The sequence below is a fragment of the Dromiciops gliroides genome, chromosome 1 (genome assembly GCF_019393635.1).
Source record: "Dromiciops gliroides isolate mDroGli1 chromosome 1, mDroGli1.pri, whole genome shotgun sequence".
Lineage (NCBI taxonomy): Eukaryota > Metazoa > Chordata > Mammalia > Microbiotheria > Microbiotheriidae > Dromiciops > Dromiciops gliroides.
In genome coordinates this window covers 94413708-94437682 of record NC_057861.1, presented here as the reverse complement: position 1 = coordinate 94437682, position 23975 = coordinate 94413708, and the positions used below count along the sequence as shown (strand labels likewise).

Below are 23975 nucleotides of genomic sequence, written 5' to 3'. Positions count from 1 at the left end.
ATTCTAGGGTACTGAGGGGATGAATAGATGTGATTGCTAAGCCACTTTCAGTAATCTTTGAAAGATGAAGGAGAATGCAGGAAGTGCTTCAGGGAATGGTCAAGTTCAAATGTTTAAATTATAGGGGAGGAGTGAGATTTATTATGATGGAATGTTGGCAAAGATTGTCAGCTCTAGCTCTCTTATCCTTCTTGTTTATATTGCCTTTTAAAGGCTTATTAGAATGTCAGTGTAATATACATGGCCTGTGATTCACAGTGATTGAGTTCTGAGGTTAGAAAAAGGTGAATGGAATTCAGTCACTCTAACTCAGCTGAGACTAAGGACTGAAGACCTTCCTTGAGATGGGTAAAGGGAGAAAAGGGGGATGGGTAGTGATGTGGCACAGTGGATAGAGTGCTGCTGCTGGAGTCAGGAAAACTCTTCTTCCTTAGTTCAAATCTGGACTCAGGCACTTACAAACTGTGTCACCTTGGGCAAGTCACTTAACCCTGTTTGCCTCAGTTTCCTCATGTATAAGATGATAGGACAGGCTGAGTGATCAAGCCATTGAGTAGGGTGAGGCCCTGCCTGCATCATCGGACCATGTTCTCCCACCCCATGACCCAGGGTGTGGTGAGAGGAGATCTAGAACCACAGATAAAGGAAATGATTATGAACCAATTGAAACTTGCCAAGCTTTAGGCACAAGTGTGCATTGGTGGGAAAGTAACTGCTCAGAGAAAGAAGAAGGGAGGGGGGTCATAGAACAGCTATAGCAGATGATAAGAAACTTCAGTTTTCCTTTAAGAAACTAGGAATAAATAATATTTCTTGTATCAAAGATGTGAGTATGTTTACCAATCATGCAGAAGTGATTCACTTTAACAATTCTAAAGTTCAGACATCTTTAGCAGCAAACACTTTCACTATTACAGGTCATTCTGAGACAAAGCAGCTAACAAAATTGCTTCCAGCATCTTAAACCGGATTGGAGCTGACAGTCTGACTAGTTTAAGAAGACTTGTAGAGGCTCTGCCCAAACAATCTGTATATGAAAAAGAAGCACTTGCCACTGCAGTGGGGGGGAATGATGATGATGGTGGTGGTGGTCGTGGTGGTGGTGATGATGATGATGAAGACAAAGATGAAGAAGAAGAACCATATCTCATTGGGAATTTTGATGAGGCTTCTAAAAAGGAAGCAAATGGAATAATTGAGTATCAATCTGAAAGTTAAAACTTGAAAGTTATATATAGTGCTACTATTTTATGTCATGTGACTGAGATTTTTCTTTTTCATTTTTCTTTCTTTTTTGTTTTTGTTTATGGATCTAGAGAATTAGATCACTAATCTTAAAAGCTCACTGGATATTACAATTCTTTTCATTTATTGCTTATACACAATTCATTCTTTGTGGCTTAATTATGCTGAACAAGTCTGGAATTAAAGTTTGAAAAAAGAATAAAATCTTTACCTAGTTTAAAAAATGATCTGAAGAAAGAAATGGCAAACCACTCTAAGTATTTTTGCCAAGAAAACCCTAGATGAAGTAATGAAGAGTTGAACATGATTGAAATGGCAACAACAAAAAGAATAAAGATGTCACAGCTGTCTGTGCATACTTTTTGTGCACTAGCTAGATAGATTTGTGAGGTAAATCAATGATAGAAGAAAAAGTGTTGACTAGTCCTGAGGCATGTAGCCCAGGAAGTCACTCAGAAAACTTGAGCGTTTGAAAGTTTGAAGAATTGAGAGACACTTCTCTGAAGCAGAAGAAGCATCACTGAAATTATGCAAACGAGCTTCAGTGCATGGACACTAAAAGGTACATAGCAGCAACATGGCAGAAAAAATAATACATATTGAGAGAGAAAACAGACATTGTTTCAGTGGAATATAGGGTAGAAAAACAGTGGCATAGGAGCTTTGGGACTGTGAAAACTTGAGCAATTGAAGACTAATCATCTGTAATGGAAGTCAGACAGCCCTGAGACCAATATCTTTTCTCACCTTAGAGTATTTTAAAGGAATTTGTTCCCATTTCTATCAGTGTATGACTTTCAGAGGTTATGCTCATTTACATATTTATCCATTTCTAGAATGTATTATTAAAGAGATAATTAGTGCATATCCAGAAAAATAGGTGATTATCATGCACAAAAAATCAGCAAGGCTTCATCAATAACAGATAGTTCCAAGCCAACTTCATTTCTTTTTTGTTTTTGTTTTTGTTTTGGTGAGGCAGTGGGGTTAAGTGACTTGCCCAGGGTCACACAGCTAGTAACTGTTAAGTGTCTGAGGCCAGATTTGAACTCAGGTCCTCCTGAATCCAGGGCTGGTGCTCTATTCACTGTGCCACTCAGCTGCCTCTCAACTTCATTTCTTTTTATGAGAAGGTTGTTAAACTGATTAATCAAAGGATAATAGTTCTCCAGATTTAAGCAACACTTTGGATAATAAATTCTCTCATGTTATTCTTATTGACTAGGAGATGGACTTGACGATAATATAGTTAGGAGATGTAAAACTGGTAGAATTACTAGACTCAAAGAGTGGTCATTAAAAGCTTGATAAATATGGAAAGAGGAATCTAACTGAGTCCTCTCATGATCTGTAGCTGATATTTCTAGCACAATATCAAATAAGAGATGTGATAAGTGATAGCCCTGCTTTAACCTTGATATTAGAAAGGTTTTGTGTTTTCCCTTTATGTATGATGCTAGCTTTTGGTTATAGATTAATACTATTTACTACATTAAAGAAAGATCCTTAACGTTTTTCTTGAATATCAGCTGGTTAGTTTCATCTGTATCTGAAATAAACACATCGAAATATCCCAAGATTGTAGTTTTGCATCTATTTCTTTCTGTAATTTTATTAACTTTCATTTAAGTACTTTAATTCTATTCTATTGGTACAAACACACACACAGTATTGATATGGTTTAACTGTCTGTTATGCCTTTAAGAAAAATGTTTATCTCTTTTAATATGTCTGTGATTACTGTTGCCTTATCTGAGGTTATGATTATTACCCAAACTTCTTTAAGTTTGTCTTAAACTTAATAAGTAATGCTCTAGCCCTTCATTTTATCTCTTTGCTAATCTTTGTTTCAAGTATATTTCTTGTAAATCTCATTGCTAGATTCTTCTTTGAAATTCATTCTGCTATCTTCTCCTTTATGGTTGACTTAATTTCATTTGCTTTAATGGTTATGATAGTTACCTGTATGTTTTCTGCCATCGTAACCTCTTTACCTTACCTCATTTATTTCCTTCTCCTGTCTTTATAGGGTAGAAGGAGGAAATAAAAGAAAAAGAATGTAATCAACACTAGTGCTTTATAATTAAAGCTATCTCCTTCCATTATATTTGCTGTTCTCTCTTCCTTTTGCCCAGATCCCAGTCACTGGTTTTTAGTCCTTTTCCTCCTTTTAATCTTCCTGTTTATTATCTAGTCTACAAGACTGAAGTTTGTTTTATCTCTAAATTCCCTCTTAAATACCTTTTTTCCCATCTCCCAGTGCCTGCCTGTTTTCCTACTGATTTTAATTAATTTCTCTACCAAATTCTGCATGTGTATGTATTTAGCCCTCCTTTGTTCAGATAAGAGTGAGGTTCATGTGATGCCTATTTCCCCTATGCTCTATATTTATATCTTCTTATTGAAAAAAATAGTATGCTTTATCTCCATCATTCTCATTTATTCTCTAGCGTGTTCATTCCCTACCACCTTTTCTTTCATCTCTTAAGAATATCAAGACAGAACAAAATCATCTCAAGTCCACTATTTTATTGAAGCCCATTTTTGACCCTTAAAGACATGAAAGTTCACTTTTCTTTTGCTCCTCTATTATACAATAAACATTTTATTATTGTTTAGATATTTTTAATTGCTCAAGTATATTTACTTTTCTAGGTTTCTCTTGACTCCTGGTTTGCATTTCAAAGTTTCTGTTCAGCTCTCGGTTTTTGTTGTTTGTTTGTTTTTTGTTTTTTAATCAGGATCACTTGGAAGTCATCTATTCCATTAAAATTCCATTTCTCCCCCGTGGGATTATGGTTAGTTTTGTAATATGAGTTATTCTTTGTTGTAAGCCTTTGCTTTTTTATTTTTTTGCCTTTTAGAATATTATATTCCAAGATTTTCTTTCTTTTATAATAATAGGTGCCCATATGGGCAGCTAGGTGGCATAGTGGATAAAGCACTGGCCCTGAATTCAGGAGTACTGGGGTTTGGATCTGGCCTCAGACACTTGACACTAGCTCTGTGACCATGGGCAAGTCACTTAACCCTCATTGCCCCACAAAAGCAAAAACAAACAAACTAAATTAAAAAAAATAGTTGCCCAACAAGCATTCTGCAATTTTGACTGTCTTTTCTTGTTATTTGAACTCTCTCTGGCCGTCATATTATTTTCTTTTGACCTCAAATGCTGGATTTTGGTTATGAAAACTCTGGCAGTTTTAATTTTGAAATTTCCTTCATATGATGACCTGTAGATTCTGTTTTTACTTTGTTCTCTAGTTTTAATAGATTTGCACAGTTCTCACTAATATTTTCCTTAAATAGCTTTTCTAGCTCTATTTGCTAAAGGTGTTTCATCCTTCTGCCCTTCCTCTTCCAGTGACTGCCATCCCAGGTGCTTTAGTGGCTGTAGCCACCCAAAGTCACAGACAGCACAACTTGGGCTGCCTGGTCCTCAAAGTAGCCAGAGATCTAAAATGTTCAGAGGTCCTAAAAATAGCAGACATTGAACAACAAATTAACTGAACTTGACTAACAAGATTTGGAATATAGTGAAGAAGTGGAAAAAGAAACTGGTGGTGATTCAAGCAGCAAAGCTCATTGAGTGACTATTGGGATTATTCAGAAACCTCAAATGTTTACAGCTCAGTAAGAAATGTTGAATGGCTTAGTGGGGACATGAACTAGATACATGGAAAACTGGCCTAACGTAGTTGAGCTACATGGGAATGCTTTCAAAAATCTTCAGGTGAAATGTGCACAGATAGAAGTCAAGTTCTATGAGCAAGTTCATGCTCTTGAAAGAATGTTGTTCTTTGCTGGCCACTTTTTGATAAGAGAAGTGAAGTCATCAATGAAATTTATGAACCTACAAAGGAAGAATGTGAATGTGAATCAGATAATAACTTCAGGAGAAATGAAAGAGAAGAGCAAGCTTGAAGAAGAGAAAAGAATGAAGAAAAAGAAAATTCTAAAAGAATTCCTGAATACTGGCTGACTTTAAAAAAAGTCTTTTATCTTTTTAATTAATTAATTTAGAATTTTCCTAAAGCTATATGTATTAAGAAATTTTCACACTGATTTTTTTTGGCAGGGCAATGAGGATTAAGTGACTTGCCCAGGGTCACACAACTAGTAAGTGTCAAGTGTCTGAGGCTGTATTTGAACTCAGGTCCTCCTGAATCCAGGGCTGATGCTTTATCCACTATACTACCTGACTGACCCCTCACATTGATTTTTAAAACTTTGTCTTCCATATTCTCTTCCTCCCTCCTTCCCCACTCCCTCTTAAGAACTTAAGCAATTCAATATAGGTTATACATGTGCAGTCATGCAAAACATTTCCACATTAGTCAAGTTGTGAAAGAAAAACACACAAAAATACTATAGAAAGAAGAACAAAAATATACTTCAAACTGTATTCAGCTACCATCAGTTCTTTTTTTGTAGATGGATTACATTTTTCATAAGTCATTCTGATAGCATCCTGCTCATCATTTCTTACAACACAATAGTGTTCCATCCTAATCTCATCCCACAATTGGTTCAGCCCTTCTCCATGCGATGGGCATCATCCCAATTTTGAATTCAACTTCTTTTTTAGTCTATTCTAGGATACCAACCTAGTAGTGGTATTGCTAGGTCAAAGAGTATGCATGGTTTTATAGCCCCTTGGCCATAGTTCTAAATTGCTCTACAGAATGTTTGAATCAGTTTAAAACCTTACCAAGAGTGTATTAATGTGTCATTTCCCCCATATCCCCCACAACACTTGTCATTTTCCTCTGCTGTCCTATTATCCAATCCAATAGGTATGAGGTAGTATCCAGAATTGTTCTGACCTGAACCTCTCCAGTCAATAATGAGTTAGAGCATTTTTTTCATATTGCTATAGGTGGCTATGATTATTTCATCTGAAAACTTCATGTCTTTTGATCATCTATCAAATGGGGAATGGCTCCCATTTTAACAAATTTAACTCAGTTCTTTATGTGTTTGAGAACTGAGGCCTATCAGACAAACTGACTTCAATTTTTTGCTAACTGTATTACCCTCCATTCTATTCCCTCCCTTTGATATTTACTCTATTTTCTATCATCTTTCACCCTATCCCTCCCCCAAAGTGTTTTGCTTCTTATTGTCCCTTCCCTCAATCTGCCCTCCCTTCCTTCACCCCTCCCCCTTCTCTCCTTCCCCTCCCACTTTCCCACAGGGCAAGATGCATTACTATACCAACTTGAGTGTGTGTTATTCTCTCTTTGAGCTAAATCTTTTTTTTGTGTGTGTGTGAGGCAATTGGGGTTAAGTAACTTGCCTAGGGTCACACAGCTAGTAAATGTTAAGTGTCTGAGGCCAGATTTGAACTCAGGTCCTCCTGAATCCAGGGCTGGTGCTCTATCCACTGTGCCACCTAGTTGCCCCCTTTGAGTTAAATCTGATGAGACTAGAGCTCACTCATTCCCCTGCACCTTCCCCATCTTTCCCTTCCCTCCATACACTTTGTCTTGCTTCTTTTATGTGAAATACTTTACCCCTTTCTACCTTTCCCTTTTTCCAAGTACATTCCTCTCCCCACTTAATTTTATTTTTTTAAAGATATCAACATGAGGCAGTTAGGTGGCACAGTGGACAAAGCACCAGTCCTGGACCAAGGAGGACTCGCCCAAATCTGGACTTAGACACCCAACGCACACCAGTTACATGATCCTAGGCAAGCCACCCAATCCCAACCCCCCCAACCACAGAAAAAAATAATAAAAAATAAATGCTTTAAAATATCATCCCTTCATATTCAACTCACATCTGTGCTCTCTGTCGAACTATACTCCATTCAGCTGCACTAATAATGAGAAAGTTCTTATAAGTTAGAAGTATCATCTTCACATGTAGGAATATAAACAGTTTAACCTTTTAATATTCCTGATTTCTTTTTTCTCTTTGCCTTTTTATGCTTCTTTAGGGTCTTTTATTTGAAAGTCAATTTTCTATTCAGTTCAGGTATTTTCATCATGAATGCCTGAAAGTCCTCCCTTTCTTTGAATTCCCTTTTTTCCCCTGAAAGATTATATTCAGTTTTTTTCTGGGTAGGTGATTCTGGGTTGTAATCCTAGTTCCTTTGCCCTCCAGAATATCATATTCCATGCCCTCCAATCCTTTAATGTATAAGCTGCTAGATCTTGTGTTATCCTGACTATGGCTCCATAGTACTTGAACTGTTTCTTTTTGGCTGCTTGAAATATTTTCTCCTTGACCTGGGAACTCTGGAATTTGGCTATAACATTCCTGGGAGTTTTCATTTTGGGATCTCTTTCAGGAGGTGATCAGTGGATTCTTTCAATTCTCATTTTACCTTCTGCTTCTAGAATATCAGGGTAGTGTTCCCTCACAACTTCTTGGAAGTTGATGTCTAAGCTCTTTTTTTGATCATGGATTTCTGGTAGTTCAAGAATTTCCAAATTATCTCTCCTGGATCTATTTTCCAGGTCAGCTGTTTTCCGAAGGAGACATTTCACATTGCCCTCTATTTTTTCATTCATTTGGATTTGCTTTATTGTGTTTTGATTTCTCACAAAGTCATTAGGTTCTATTTGCTCAATCCTAATTCTTTTTTTTTTTTGCAGGGCAATGGGGGTCAAGTGACTTGCCTAGGGTCACACAGCTAGTAAGTGTCAAGTGTCTGAGGTCAGATTTGAACTCAGGTCTTCCTGGATCTAGGGCTGGTGCTTCATCCACTGTGCCACCTAGCTGCTCCCTCAATCCTAATTCTTAAGCAAGGATTTTCTTCATAAAGCTTTTATATCTCCTTTTTCATTTGGCTTTTCAAGCTGTTGACTTTTTTTTATGACTTTCCTACATCACTCTCATTTTTCTTTCCATTTTTTCCTCTGCTTCTCTTACCTTATATTTAAAGTCCTTTTTGAGCATTTCTTTGGCCTGAGACCAATTCATATTTTTCTTGGAAACTTTGGATGTGGGAGCTTTGACTTTGTTATCTTCTGCTGAAGGTGTATTTTGATCTTCCCTGTCACCAAAGAAGCTTTCTAGGATTAGCATCTTTTTCTGTCTGCTCATTTTGCTAGCCTATTTCTTGACTTTTAACTCCTTCTTAAAGTGGGGCACTACTTCCTGGGCACACTGTCCCAAGCTTCAGGGGGTCCTATGTGGTATGATTTAAAGAGAGTCACGTTCTGCACTTCCCTGGCCTGTGCTCTGGTCTGTAAGTAACCACAGATTTGCTTGCTCTTTAACTGAGGAACAGATTTCTGTTTCACTGTGATTTCAAGCTCAGGCATGCCTCTGCCCCTCCCCCACTTGGAGCATCATTCAAAACTGCTTCCAAGTTCCGATCTCAGGCAACACAACAGAGTTCTCCCTCAGCACCAGCAAAGAGCCCTGCAATCTCTCCTTGGTCAGCCTCTCAACCCCGTCACTGAACCATGGGTTGAGTTCTAGAAGTGGCCACCACTGTAGCTGATTCAGAGGTTCCCTCTGGTGTGGCCTGCCTGGGGCTGGATCTGCATGGTGTGACCTAGGCCTGGATCTGTGTTGGTATGGCCTGGGTCAGGGCTCTACTCTCACCCTGGTACAACAGACCTTTTCTGCCGACCTTCTAAGCTGTCTTTGGTTGGAAAATGATCTCACTCCATCCTTTTGTGGGTTCTGCTGCTCCAGGAATTGTTTTGTGCATTATTTGGAGCTATTTAGAGGGTTTGTGGGGAGCAGTCTGGAAAGTTACTGCTTTTCCTCTGCCATCTTGGCTCCACCTCCTGGCTGCCTTAAAAAATGTTGACTTTCTTAGTGATAAGGTTCAAGAAGATGATGAACCTATTCTACAGCACTTGAAAGATGCTGGCCAAACTATGAGTTTTATGTTGCAATTTTACTTTGAATCCAATGATTATTTCTAAATGAGGTATTGATGACCCATCATATGTGGTCAGAGTCAGATGATTCTTTGATGAAGCAGAAATTATGAGTTGTTCAGGGAATCAGGTAGATTAGAAAAAAGGGGGAAAATCAGTTTGAAAACCAGAAGAAACAAGTACAAGGGATGTAGCACAGTTTGAACTGTCCTGGAAACAGTTTGCAATAATTCTTTCTTCAATTTCTTTTATCCTCCTGAACTTCCTGGAAGTGGAGACCTGGATAATATTGTGGAAGCGATCCTTTCTGTGGGCTTCAAAATTGGTCACTTTTTACATGATTTATAGACTAAGATTAATATTGTATTTCACAGGAGAAACTATTAAAGATGATAATAGTTATGATGAAGAAGGTGAAAATGCTGATGATGAAGAAGGGGAAGAAGAAGTTGATAAGGAAAATGATCCAAAATATGATTTGAAATGAAAAATCCCGTGGAGTGTAAGCAACAGGATGTATGTTATTTGGGCAGCAAGGTGGCACAGTAGATAAGAGTGGTCATCTTAGAGTCAGTAAGACCTGGGTTCAAATCAAGCCTCAGACACTTACTAGCTATGTGACTCTGGGAAAATAACTTAACTTCTATTTGCCTCAATTTTCTCCTCTGTTAATTGGGGATAATAATAGCAATTACCTGCCAGGGTTGTTTTGAGGATCATAATAATTATAAATTTCTTAGCACAGTGCCTGGTACAGAGTAAGTGCTATATAAATGTTGAGCTATTATGAGGCTTTGAGGATTACCTGTCCTGTCATAGCCTAAAAACAACAATTAGTTATAGCTTTATGTTTTTGTATTTCCCTGGTAGAATCAAGTAAATAATTTTGTAAAAAAAAAAAGAACATTTAGTAGCCAGTATAAACTATAGGTTTATTTGACTAGCATTTTAAAAATATATATATATATTTTTGCCAGATATGCAGAATGTAGTGATTTCCCTAAAACATGCTCATTGCTACATAGTTTGGTTCTTGTGAAGTCTTTTGTCATGTAGCTATTAGACTGCAGCTGTGAATATTATCCAAACTGTTCATTGAGACCAATGTTGGTTTAGAAAAAAGAAATATTTCCAAAGAACCAAAGTATTTTTGCAGCCCAGTAGTTAAATGGGCTTAAGTCTGCTTGCACTAGCTGTGACAGCATTACTTTGCTAGAGAAATGCAGTGACTTGTATACTAAGAAGGAGACAATGCATTTTTCTATTGGATTTGAGTATAGACTAGTATATGGTTAAAAATTTCCAGTAAGATCAAATCTAATATGTGTAACTGTCTGCTTGTGTATAGATTTTTAAACTGATAAGCGTAACATAGTGACCTACAAAGAAAATTAGACATCTTATTAAGTTTGTTATTTACCAGTGGGGAATGAATAAAACCTAGTATTTTCAAAAGTTAACATTTGCTAATAATTATGTACCTGCGTACATTCAAACTTGAAGAATCTTTCCTTTTCTTAGTGGTATTGTGTCATACCTTTCCTGAAAAAAAAAAAAAGCACTTTAATGATATGATAAGTGCATCTCAATTTTTTAATTGATATTTTAAAATAAATTCCAAAAAAAAGAAAAAAAAGAAAATGAAAGCAAGAGAGACTACTTTATAGGGCAGCTAGGTGGTGCAGTGGATAGAGCCCCGGCCCTGGAGTCAGGAGGACCTGAGTTCAAATCCAGCCTCAGACACTTAACACTTACTAGCTGTGTGACCCTGGGCAAGTCACTTAACCTTAATTGCCTCATCAAAAATAAAATAAAATAAATTACCAACCAGAGTTTTAGTTCTCTTCCCCAAGGGTTTTTTATTGCTATTTTGGGGGTTATTGTGTCAGGAGCCCTGTGAGCTTAATGTCTTTCCTCCGCCATCTTGGCTCTGCCCCTCCTCTTTTAATTCTCACTAAATAATAATAAAGTCTTAATTTGATACATTTAGAAGTCTACCATGACAGCTATAAGTAACAGACATTATTTGAGAGAAAAGACCAAACTTGAAAAAGCATCAGTTGAGGACTGTCTGATCACATTGCAGTTGTACTATAAGAAATGATAAAGATTTCAGAAAACCCTGGGAAGACATATGAACTGATGCAAAGTGAAGTGAGCAGAACTAGGAGAAAATTGTACAGAGTAACTGCAATATTGCAATGATTAATTACAATAATTAATAATTACAATGACAAAGTACAATAATTAATGTGAAAAGCTTAACTACTCTGATCAACACAATAATTCAAGATAATTCTATGGGACTCATGAGAAAAATTCTGTCTACCTCTAGAGAGAGAATCAATGAATTCCGAGTAGAAATTGAAGCATAATATTTTTCATTTTATTTTTTGTGCATTTTTACAACATAGCTAATGTAGAAATGTGTTGCATGACTTCACATATATAATGACTATCATATTGCTTGCCTTCTCCATGGGTGGGGGAGAGAGAAAATTTGGAACTCAGAACAACAAAAAAAGAATATTAAAAATAAAGTTCTTAATAAAAAGACTATCTTAAACAAACTAAGCAGCCATATATCTACCAATAAATGTAAATGAACCAGTGATACAATTTTAAATCATAAGAACCTTTTAAAGTAATTATTGTCAAAGTTAGATTCATTACAATTTTCGGGTTTGAGCTAGAGAAAGGGCTCTATTATAACTTTCATTGCATATATATACTCATACCTTACTTTACCCACATATTTAAATGGGCAGTGTTGTTTACTTAACTACCTCAAAAGAGTGTTGAGGCTTACTAAGTAAAAATTATCTAAAAATGTTCTTGGTCATTAAAAGGTCAGAGATTTTAACCATATAAAACACTTTCCTGAAATATGATATCTAGGTCTTCTGTGTGGCCAGTTTTCAGGGAGATAAATGAGTCAAATCTCCTCAATATGCTTTCCATGCCACGTGTTTTTGTTAGTAGATATTTTATATTTTCTTCTTTGTTCACTTTTTAAAATTCTTCTAATTTGCTTGTTTTCATATGGAATCATTGAATTTTCTTTGCTCCATTCTAATTTTTTTTAGGGAGTTCATTGCTTGGGTACATTTTCCCACTTTCTGTTCTAAGTTATTTTATTGTCTTTCTGATCCCCTCCTCCGCCAAGCCTTGTATTTTTAACTCTGTGTGGGTTTTTATGTTCCAAGTGTGTTTCCTGTAAATGACATATTTCACTTATAATTTCATGCTTTAATTCCTTGCTTAATTTCTTCCAGCTACTTGTACAATCCTTGTGGTCAAGCCATATTTTCCTCTGCCATTCTGCTTATAGTTATTGTGGAATTTCTCTCTTCTCCTGGTGTATCTTTTGACTGATATGTTATTTTATAGTATTTGATATTTTCTTTTGTTTATTCATATTTCCAGTTTCAGTTCCTGATTTGGGACATTGTGCCAGGATACGGCTCCCTTCCTCTGCAAACTGGAATGGGATGGTCAGGCCCTGTTTGGTTCTGACCTTTAGGTATTTAGGCTCTTTCTACTCACTTACACCTCCTAGTGTCTGCCTAAGCTCAAAATGTTCATGGGTTTATTGTCCCCTGGATCATCTGGGTTCAAATAGCTGCAATCTTCAGGCCATTTTGAAGTGTCTCATGTCATGATTCCCCCCACCCCACTACTTCTTATCCTTCACCTTGGGGCATCTAGGCCAAATCTAACTTTATGTCCTTGGTCAGGATAGATAGTAAGATTTGGAATCAAGTATAACTAAGTTAAAATCCTGACTCAGATTCTCCTTAGCTGTATGATTTTGGGCAAGTCATTTAACCTCTTTATGCCTCAGTTTCCTCATCTGTAAATTGGAAAATGGGGATAAAATAGCATCCACCTAACACAGTTATTTTGAGGGTCAAATAAATTAACATATGTCAAGTGCTTTGCAAGCTTTATAAGTGGTATAGGAATCCTGGCTAGCTATCTCTCTGCCCCTCTACAGAGCACTTCAGGACCCTCTGGAGTATCCCATGTCGGAATACTCTTGGCTCATTCCCCCTCACTCCTATGTCCTTGATCAGACCAATCAGAACACTATGGGTATCTGAGATTCCTAGAGTTCTCCCACTCATACACTTTAGACTTTTTGCTTCTTGTTATAGCTTCTTCAGATTCTCCAGAGCATCGTTGGTTCATGCTGTTGGGCTTCTGATTCATTTATTCCAGTTTTCACTGACTCTTCTGGTGAGATTGCTTTTCCAATGCCTTCAAGGTTCATACTTCCTTTTTGAGCAGTCCTGGAGTAAAGAAAGGGCTCTATTATAGTTTTTCTCTGGATTTCTTGATCATTATTTCACCCAGTGCTCTTTTTAGATCTTTGCCTGAGTAGATACAGGAGAACTGGGTTTCTCTGTGACCTTTCACAGTGCCATATTTATGAGAAGTCTAGACATCCCTTTATTTATATAGCCCAAGATTGCATTACTTTTCTGTGGTCATCACATCACTTGGCTGACTCATGTGGAGCCTTCATTACATTTAAATACCCAGATCTTTTTGAGACAAACTGATATACCTCCTCCTTCCTGTACTTGTGAAGTTGAGCTTTTGAACTCAAGTGTAGGATTTTGTGTTTATTCCTACTGAATTTCATCTTATTTGATTCAGCCTAATGCTTCTGTCTGTCAAGATCATTTTGGATGCTGCCACCCAATATGTTAGCTATCTGTCCCCCTTCTGGGTCTTATACAAATTGGATGACTGTGCCATCATTGCCATTATTCAAACTAAGTACATAAAATGCCAGAATCAATGTACAAAAATATCTCAATAGGTTAGAACATTAGATGAAACTAAGAAGATAGAATTTCTTTCTTTCTTTTTTTTTTTTTTTTTAGTGAGGCAATTGGGGTTAGGTGACTTGCCCAGGGTCACACAGCTAGTAAGTGTTAAGTGTCTGAGGCCAGATTTGAACCCAGGTACTCCTGACTCCAGGGCCGGTGCTCTATCCACTGCACCACCTAGCTGCCCCAGAAGATAGAATTTCAACAAATATTTATTATCCAACAACAAAGCTGAGCTGCCATTGAAGATAGAAGGATGTGGGTTCAAGTTCTGCTTTTGACACATACTAGCTATATTGTTTCACTTTTTGGTACTCTAGGAAACTCTGTAAGACTCTAAGGTATAGAGAATGTACCAATCTGCATCAGTAGAGGGCAGTTTCCTCGCCTAGAGGTTCCCATATCACAGAAATTACAACTGTGGACCCTAATCCTATACAAGGTAATACAACATAATTTCATTAAGAAAAAAGAGGTAATAACTGTGGCTACCAGGAAAGGGCTCACACCAGTCATGCATTCAAAGAGCTAGAAATTAGAAGAGACAAATGTAAGGGATGAGAGCATTTCAGACAAGGTGGTTGATATCCCAAAGCATAAAGGCAGGAGATGTAATATTGTGTGTCACTGAATGTGATTGGAATAGAGAGTGGATAAATGAATGGATTGACCATCAAGCATTTATTCGTATCTACTATATTCTAGGCACCAGATATGTAATATAAAAGGAGTGGAAAGGAAAATAGGATTTTCGAGGTCCTGCCTGTGCTTATCTGCCTGTTGGTGACAGTTGGTTGTTGGTAATGAGGAAGATAGGCACCTCTCCACAATGATATCTTCTCTCAATCATGGCTTTAGGGACTGACTTGGAAGCAGATCTGATGGTTTTGGGGTGGGGGGCACTGCTATTTCTAATATCCAATGTTTCAAAGAGGTCAGAATGAATGAAGACTAAGAATAGGTCTTTTAATAGAGATAAATGAATCCAAATCTACCCTTGGGTTCCAAATAATTAACCTCACAAGAACAGAATGGTGGAAGCTTTTCTAGATACCAATTTATTTGAAAAAAAAAAGACTTGGAGGTTTTAGTTGACTTCGGGCTCAATAAGAGTCAATATGCGAAAACTAAGGTGATCTTAAGCTGCTTTGAGAGCAGGGGCTCTTTTGTATTTCTTTGTGTCCCCAGTACTTAGCACAATGCCATGCAAATAATGGGCTTTTCATAAATGTTGATTGGTTGAAGAAAGACTGAGACAGACAGTCAGATATAGACAGACAGAGACAGAGCGAGAGAAAGTGTGAGAGAGACAGAGACACACACACATACAGAGACACAGAGAGACAGAAAGACAGAGAGAGACAGAGACAGAGACAGAGAGAGAAAGAGAAACAGAGACAGAGAGATAGAGAGAGACAGACAGAGACAGAGACAGAGAGACAGAGAAAGTCCAGGGATATCATAGTCTCACTCTCATTGTTTGACAACATTTGTACCATATGTTAGGTTTGGGGTTCTGCATTTTGGAAAAGGCACTGATATGCTGGAGAGCATTCAGAGTAAGAGAACAGATTGATAAAGGGCCTTGAAGATATGTTGAAAGAATTGAGGATGTTTAATCTGGAGACTTAGTAGGGACAGGAGAAATGTCTACGAGTATTTGAAAAGCTATCATGTGGGGGCAGTTAAGTTGCACAGCGGTTAGTGGGTTCAAATCCTGCCTCAGACACTTAGCAGTTATAAGTCCCTGGACAAATCACTTTACCTCTCTAAGTTTCCACATTTGCAAAATAGGAATAATCATAGTACCTGTATCCTAGGATTTTTGTGAGGAATGGGTGAAATAACATAAGTAAAACACTTTGCAAACCTTAAGGAGCTATAAAAATGGTAGCTATTAGGTTAGTGCAGGAATTAGATTTTTTTTCTCCTTGGCCTTTACCAGGAGCAATGGATGGAAGCTTCAGAGAGGTAGATATAGGCTTGAGGTAGAGGAAAATTTACTAAAAATTGGAGGTATCCTAAAGTGGAATAGACAGCTTTGGAAAGTGATGAGTTATTCCTTCCTGGAAGTCTTCAAACAAATAGTTGGTGGCCTTTTCTCAACTCAGCTGTTGGGGCCTGTTGGGGCCTGTTGAGAAAGGGGTAGGACTGTAGGTCCCTTTCATCTATGAGATCCTGTCATTCCCTGAAGGGCCTTGCCCCTGTCTAACAATGATTAAATGACTAAGCCAGGATTCAAACCCAGGTTATCTGGCTGCAAATATAGTAGTCTCTCCATTATATCATCTTGGAGCTTTTGGGTATTCAAAAAGTAATGACTTTTGATAGGAAAAGTTTTGTAGACTTCTACAAACTTTTCATGGACTGCTGTTAACACCATGGACTGGTGACTGGGAACCAGAACTAGTATTAATAATGGCTAACATTTATATAGCCCTTTAACTTTTACAAAGCATTTTTCTAATCAGTGTATCAGAGGGACAGAGCAAAGATAACTGAAGACAATAGAAAAAGACTTAAGGACAAATAACCCAATTAGGTCCAAGGTAGCCAATAGCCTGAAAGTCAGCAGGACAGTCCAAAGGAACTGGGACATCCTTTATTCCAGCTGTGAACAGTTTTCCCACAATCTTTTCACTCCCAACTTTTTCTCCCACTACTTGCCAAAACAATTTTTTTACAAAATTCCCTAAACGTACTTGGCATGCTTTTCCTTGGTCCTTTAACTGACATTTCTTTCAGGCTGTAAAATAAATGCTACCCCCACTAAATCCTTTTGAGGTGCTACTGATGATTTTAATAATAACAATGTCCTACAAGTACTTTTATAGATAGTGTATTTGATCTCATTTAATTCGTACAACAACCCTGTGAAATAGGTAGTGCAAGTATTATTAATTCCATCTAACAGATGAGAAGACTTAAGGCTCAGAGAATAGATATGACCTGCCCAAAGTCTCACAATGAGCAAGGATCTAACTCAGTATTTAAACCCAACTCTCCTACCTCCAATATTCTGGTCACTGTACCATGATGCTTTTCAATTCTGCCCACATTGAGCTTTCTATCTCCTGGAATCATTCACGCCTTCACTTGCTGTGAGTCATGTAAAATTTTGTTGTGAATGAAGGACCTGAGAACAGATTTTTATAGGGGAAGATAAAGAAACTTTGAGGGGATTGGGGGCCAGTTTTGGTGGAGAAGCACCAGAAAGGTTAGGGAAATTGTCCAGAATAGGGAGGTTGGTGGCAATGAGGTTAAAATTCAAATGCTTTGTCTCCCCCCACCCCCACAAAGGTCAATAGAGTCATGTCTGGTATAGACAAACAATGCTACAGGAAGCTAATGAAGGAAGGTGAGAAAAAGGAAGAATCAGTGTTGGTCAGTCAAAGCAGCATGACGAGGTGGAAGGAGGCTTTATCTAGGAGTCAGGAGATCCGCCGCTACCCTCCTGTATGACTTAGACAAGCCATTTTATCTCTAGGCCTCAGGTTTATTTTCCCTAAAATGAGGGGCTGGACCAGAAGTTTCAAGTTCTTTCTAGTTCTATGACTTTGGTATCTAGTTGGAGAAGACTTCATGTGGAGGTAGGACATCAGAGATAAGTCTTGGTGGAAGGGTTGGATTTGGACAGGCTTGTTCAGTAACCTTTGCTCTGCATTGGTGCCCCAAATGCTTAAAGAGCCAGAGGAAGTACTCCAGTGCTTTGGGTAGATCCTCTGTAAAGGGGGACATAGTTGAGCATAGAACCCTGTAGCAAGTATAAATAGGCCTCTTTTCATCTATGAGAGGATGAAGAGCATTGAAAACCTAAAGCAGCAAAGGATGTCAGCACTTCAGACAAGAGTATACAATGTAATTGAGCAGGAGGACGTGTTTAACAATAATGTTTCCAGCTTGCCTGGATCAGAAAACAATCCTTTGAGGACTTAATCCCCTTATCCCTTAATCCCCTAGCTTCCACTGTCCCAAATGGTGATTATTTTTGTAACCCATTACATCTAGGCTTGATTCTGGCTGTTTCACTTCTGCTCCATCTCATCTCCAGCCACCATGAAGCTGCATGCACATTCTCTTCTCCCCTCCTCCCTGATTTCCTCTTATGGAACCATAATCAAATTAGCTGTCATCTCCTGTCACTCGACTCCTCTAGGGCTACAGTCCCCATCCCTGTAACTTTCTGATTTAAAATATCCTTCCCTGGATACCACTCCCCTAGATATCCTGTCTCCTATTAAAATGGAGCTTCTTGAAGCCAGGGATCTTCCTTACTTTTGTGGTTGCATCCCCAGAGTTTAGCACATGGTGCTAAGTATTTAACATAGCAAGTATTTAATCATTGCTTTTTCATTCATTAATTTATCCATTCATTCAGATCACATTCATATAATCTTGGGGGAAATATAAAGTTTTGATTATGGTATATAGTCTAGTAGAGGGGTGACACATGCAAAATAATACTATATATATATATATATATATGTCAATAAAAGAATTACAAGGTGTAGGATGAATTTAGTGTCAGATTACCTGGGTTTATATCTTGACCTTTATGATCTTGGACAAATCACTTCATCTTCACTTATCCTCTAGATTTGATGGTCTTTTCTAGCTCTAAATATATCACTCTATGCTATGTGAAGTCAGAGGAAAGGAAAGATGAATAGTGACTAACTAGATTTATCAGGGAATTCTGCCTAGAAGATATGGCACATGATTTCAGCCTTAAAGTGCAGGTTGGAATTCAATTGGAGGGGACTGTGGAAACCCATGATCGTACAGCTAGGAAATATTAGTGATAATCTGGATTTCCCCTGCTCTCATTAGACCACATCTAGAATATTGTGTTTCATTTTGGTCTCTAACTGATTGGGGGCATATCCAGAGGAAGGAAGCAAAGATGAAAAAAACTAGAGAATCTATTGATAGAACTGGGCATGTTTAACCTGAAGAAGAAAAAAAAACATAAGGGAGACACAGTCAATGTTTTCAACTATTTTAAAAGTTGAAGAAGGAGTATATTTATTTTGTTTGGCCTAATAGGCAAAATCAGCAGCAGATGGGCAGAAATTGTAGAGGGAGGGAAGAGGATGGGGAGAAAGGGGAGATAATAAACATTTATACAGTGCCTACTATGGCCCACCTACTGTGCTAAATGCTTTACAAACATTTTCTCATTTGATTTTCACAACAATACTGCAAGGTAGATGCTATTATTATCTCCATTTTGCAGTTGAGGAAACTGAGGCAGAAAGAGGTTAAATGACTTGCCCAGTGTCACACAGCTGGTAAGTGTCTGACCTGAGATTGGATTTAAACTCAGGTGTTCCTAACTCCAGTCCCAGTGCTCTATCTGTTTTGCCATCTAGCTGTGGATTTCAGATTCATATAAAGAAAAATTTCCTGAGGAGATAGAGGGTTCCCATAATCAGAAGGGAGCTAGACTGATCTCTGAGATACTTTCCAAATCTATTTTAAAAAATTCCACATTTAATCCAGGAAACAGCACAAATCAAAGCATGGAGGCAGGACAGTAGAATGTCAGCTGGCACATAGCAGGAACTACACTTACCATCTTGATATCTTTCTTTTCTTTTCCTTTTTTGTGCAGCAATGAGAGTTAAGTGACTTGTCCAGGGTCACACAGCTAAGTAAGTGTCAAGTGTCTGAGGCTGGATTTGAACTTAGGTCCTCCTGAATCCAGGGCCAGTGCTCTATCCACTGCATCTTGCTATCTTTCTAATCCAAAATATCCTTCCCAGGCCATCACTTTCTTATACATGCTGTGTTTGCATCTACAGAATCTAGTAGAATGCCTTATACATAGTAGGTGTTTAGTAAAGATATTATTTGGATAATGGCAAAAGACCTAGTTTGTTTGGAGTATAGATTAAATGAAGTAGAGCAGTGTGAGATAGCCAATCAATCAATAAACATTTATTAAGTGCTTACAATATGCCAGGAACTGTGATAAGCACTGGAGAGTCAAAGAAACAAAAAAGGTCCCTGCCCTCAAAGAGCTTACATTCTAAGCCTTGAAAGATAGAATAGGTTCAGAATATGGAGGGCTTTGAATGTGCAAGGTTAAGGAGTTTAAACCTTACTTTTGTAGTCCATAGGGATCCATTGAAGGGTTCTGAGTAAAGTTGTGACATGTCTAAATATATATGGACTATACCTGACCTCATGTGTAAGGGTAGAAGGAAGAGAGCAGATGATGGAAATCCATTTAGGATGGTGCATGCAGCGGATGATGAAGTGACATTGGGAGTAGAGGGAAGGGGAAAGGTATGAAATCAATTGCAAAAGTAGAAATGACTAGACTCCATGACTGGTTGTAGCATAGAGGAAAGAGTCAAGGATGACTCAGAGTTTACAAAATGGGTGATTCAGGAAATTGTGGTGCCACCAGCAGTAAAATCTGAAGGAGTAGGAGATAAGATAATAGACTCAGATTCATAGGGGACATTGGTAGTCATCCAATCCAATTCTGTTTTTTGGATAAGAGGCCAAGAGAGGTGAAGTGACTTATCTAACTTAAAGAAGCTAATAAATGGCAGACAGAGGATTAGAACTCACATCTTCTAACTCTAAATTTTTCTATTATAAATAGGAAAAAATGGAATTAATTAGGAGTGCATTGAGTTTGAGGCACCAGTGGGACATGCCATTGGAGGTCACAGGATCACAGATATATAGAGTTGTAAGAGACCTCATAGATTAGCCACTTTACCCGCCCCCCCCCATTTTATAGATATGGAAACTGAAGAACAGAACTGAAGAACAGAATCACTTTGCCAAGGTAATACAGAGAGTAGGTAGCAGAACCAGCATTTGCACACTGGTCAGCATTCTTTTCACAACATCACTCTGTATATCTCATGCCCTTCAGGCAGTGGGAGGTTTGTTTATGGATCTCAAAAATAAGGTCAAAGCTAGAGATATAGGTTTGGGAATTATTGGTATAAAGGTGGTACTTGAAACCATGGAATTGAATGAGTTTGACAAAAGAAGAGATTATAGAATAGAAAAACAGAGAAGAGGGCCAAGGATAGAAATTAAAGCAGGAAATTCCATGGTCTGAATCTTTTTCTGTCTCACTTTTTCCTCAGAGTTCTAGTGTTTTCTCTGATATTATCTCCAGTTTTCCCTGTATATATTTTACACATGCATAGTTGGTTGCATGTTGTCTTCCCCATTAGATTTTTTTTTTTGGTGGGGCAATGAGGGTTAAGTGACTTGCCCAGGGGCACACAGCTAGTAAGTGTCAAGTGTCTGAGGCCGGATTTGAACTCAGGTCCTCTTGAATCCAAGGCCGGTGCTTTATTCACTGCACCTCTTAGCTGCCCACCCCCAATTAGATTTTTAGTACCTTAAGGGCAGGGACTGTTTTCCTTTCTCTTTATCACCAGTTCTTAAACACATACTAAACGCATGTGAAATACTTAATAAATGATGGTTGAATGACTGGTCCAAAGCTTAGGCCTGTGGATTTTTCCAGGAAAAAAGCTCTAGGGTTAAAAAAAAAAGAAAAAGAAAAGCTTTGTTTCAATCCTTTTTCCTTCCAAAATAACTCAATCTCTAGCTTACATTGTTAAGAGGTTGAAGGCTGTCTCTGCATCTGTCTTCTCTCCCTTTGCCACTAGGCTGTGCTGTTGGTCTATAATCTTTCTTCCCATGTCACAGTCTTGCCTGGATGATACATTATTCAATAGGATGGTTACTATTGGTGGTAGATACAAGTTGTATAATGTCACTAGAAAATGATCAATAATTAATGGAACAACAATAGATAATTAGCTGCTTTTTACCTTACTTAGAGCTTTTTTGTCTGCTCTAGACCTGAAGGAAAGAGGTCCCCTTCCCACAATGGAAAAATACTCATATGCTTCTTGCAAATCCCTCAAGAAGCAGATTATCTGAAATGTGAGGAGGCAATGTAGCCACTGGTGATTGAAAAGCAAAATGCCTTCATCCACCTCTCCATTTAATAGTCAGACTGGGTGAAAGGGACTCTTAAGGTCTCAACCCTGTATTTTAAGCTATCTTTTTTCCTTTTTACAAGCTGAGATGTATACTATTCACAGTGAATCACTGTTTGGTCTCCTATGCATCTCAGATTTTGAAAAGAGGCTGACTGTGTGATTAGGCTAGAGTCAGGCAAAATTGCAAGTTAGGTCAAGTTCTTCTTTGGTGCCAGTCAGGCTTTCTTTCCACCATCTCTTTTTGCCCCTGACCCTATTGGTTCTGCTTGCCATTTCTTCATTAGCTAACCCCAACCCTAACCCACAGAGCTACATTCAATGAAAAGCGTGTCGGATCTCAAGTCAGAGGAGACAGAGGTTTAAATCCCAACTGTTACTGTGTAAATCACTTTTCTGAATCTGTGTTACCTTGTCTGTTAAGTATGTGTGAACAGAAGATTGGAACAGATAACTTCTGAGTAGAATCATAACTAGTTTTGTTCTTCATGCTGATATATAGTGGGGGAAGGGATGGTGCTTCCTCCCCATGAGACCACTGTGCTTGTATCTCCTTTTGTGTTATAGGTATAGCTGGTCATCCTTCTGAATTTGTCTCTTCTCCTTTTCTGGTGCAACTGAACTAGTGGTCAGACTATCTGTTGCTCTGCTAAACTCCTCTTACCCCATTTGCCTTTGCTTCAGATGAAAACAATTTCTAGTTTTTGTTCTTAGTCTGAGATGCTTTTATGTACTAAATCTATGGTTTAGTGATCTGGTACTGTTCTTTCCAGGCAGTGTTTGGTCTTCCTGGCTCACCTACTGTATGGGAACACAAGATTGGGTTTAAATCTTATGCCAGTTATTAGCTATGTGACCTTGGGCAAGTCACTTTGTAGTTTCAGTTGTGTCTAGCTCTTTGTGACCCCATTGGGCTTTTCTTGGCAAAGATACTGGAGTAGTTTGCCACTTCCTTCTCCAACTCATTTTACAGATTTCCGAGGAAACTAAGGCAAACAGGGTTAAGTGACTTGCCCAGGGTCACACATCTAGTGAGTGTCTAAGACTGAATTTAAACTGACTCCAGGCCTAGAGTCCATTGTGCCACTTTGCTGACCAACTAAATACTATGGTTTCTTTATCTTTGCAATAGGAGTAATAATACATGTGCTGTTTACCACATGAGAATAGTTTAAGTTTTAAAAGGCATAATATAATATATTCTAGAGCTGGCCTGAGAACTAAATCTGGTCTGCCCCTGTTTTCTTACAGCCCTTGAGCTAAGAATGGTTTTTATATTACAAAAAATATATATAATAAATCTTCATTTAAAATGTGAAATTCACTCTTAGTTTGTGGATCATATGAAAACTGGCTCTGGCCAGATTAGGACCCTAGTTTGCTGACCTCAGCCATATTTTGAAAACTATAAACAAATCCACAATCTCATGGAGCTCTCTGGAAAGGGTGTGTTTATGGACTGTTTTCTAATTTCACTCACCATCTTTGTGAATTTCCAGGCCTTAACTGCCTTCCGGGGCCTCTACTCTGTCCAATTTGCTTGCTTGTATTTGAATCTCCAGAGCTTGGCAAATAGTAAGCACTTAATCATTCCGTTCATACTGTTATATGAGAGTACTTTGTAAGATACTGACAGCAGCAACGTCATGAAAATTTACCCTTTAGGATACTGTTCTCTTCTGGCTTCACCTCAGAAAGGGTCTGGATAAACAAATGCATAAAAATGTGTCGATAATGATGTGTCCAATTACAAAGCCAGCACTTTTGTACAGGCCCTCATCTCCTCTTGCCTGGACTCTTACAATAATCTTTTAATTGGCTTCCCTGCCTCAAGCCTCTTCCCTCATTCCTCCTTCTCTCACCCCAAAGTAGCTGCTAAAATGATTTTTCTAAAGGAGTGGTCTGTTCATGCCATTCCTCTGCTCACACAGCCATCTCCATGCCATGCCTTCTCAGCTTATCATCTCTACTTACTCCCCCCTAAGAACTTGGATTTGGACTTTGGAAAACACCCTGGGCTCTGCTTAGGAAGCTTTTTCCTTATCTTGTCTGGATCCAGG

The 23975-nt window shown here is 38.2% G+C and overlaps 2 pseudogenes; both read left to right on the top strand.

Moving 5' to 3' along the window:
- Positions 1-585: 585 nt before the first annotated feature.
- LOC122746138 lies at positions 586-1218 on the top strand (annotated as a pseudogene).
- A 2338-nt stretch (positions 1219-3556) lies between these two features.
- LOC122746127 overlaps positions 3557-23975 on the top strand; it is a 72454-nt pseudogene continuing 52035 nt past the window's right edge.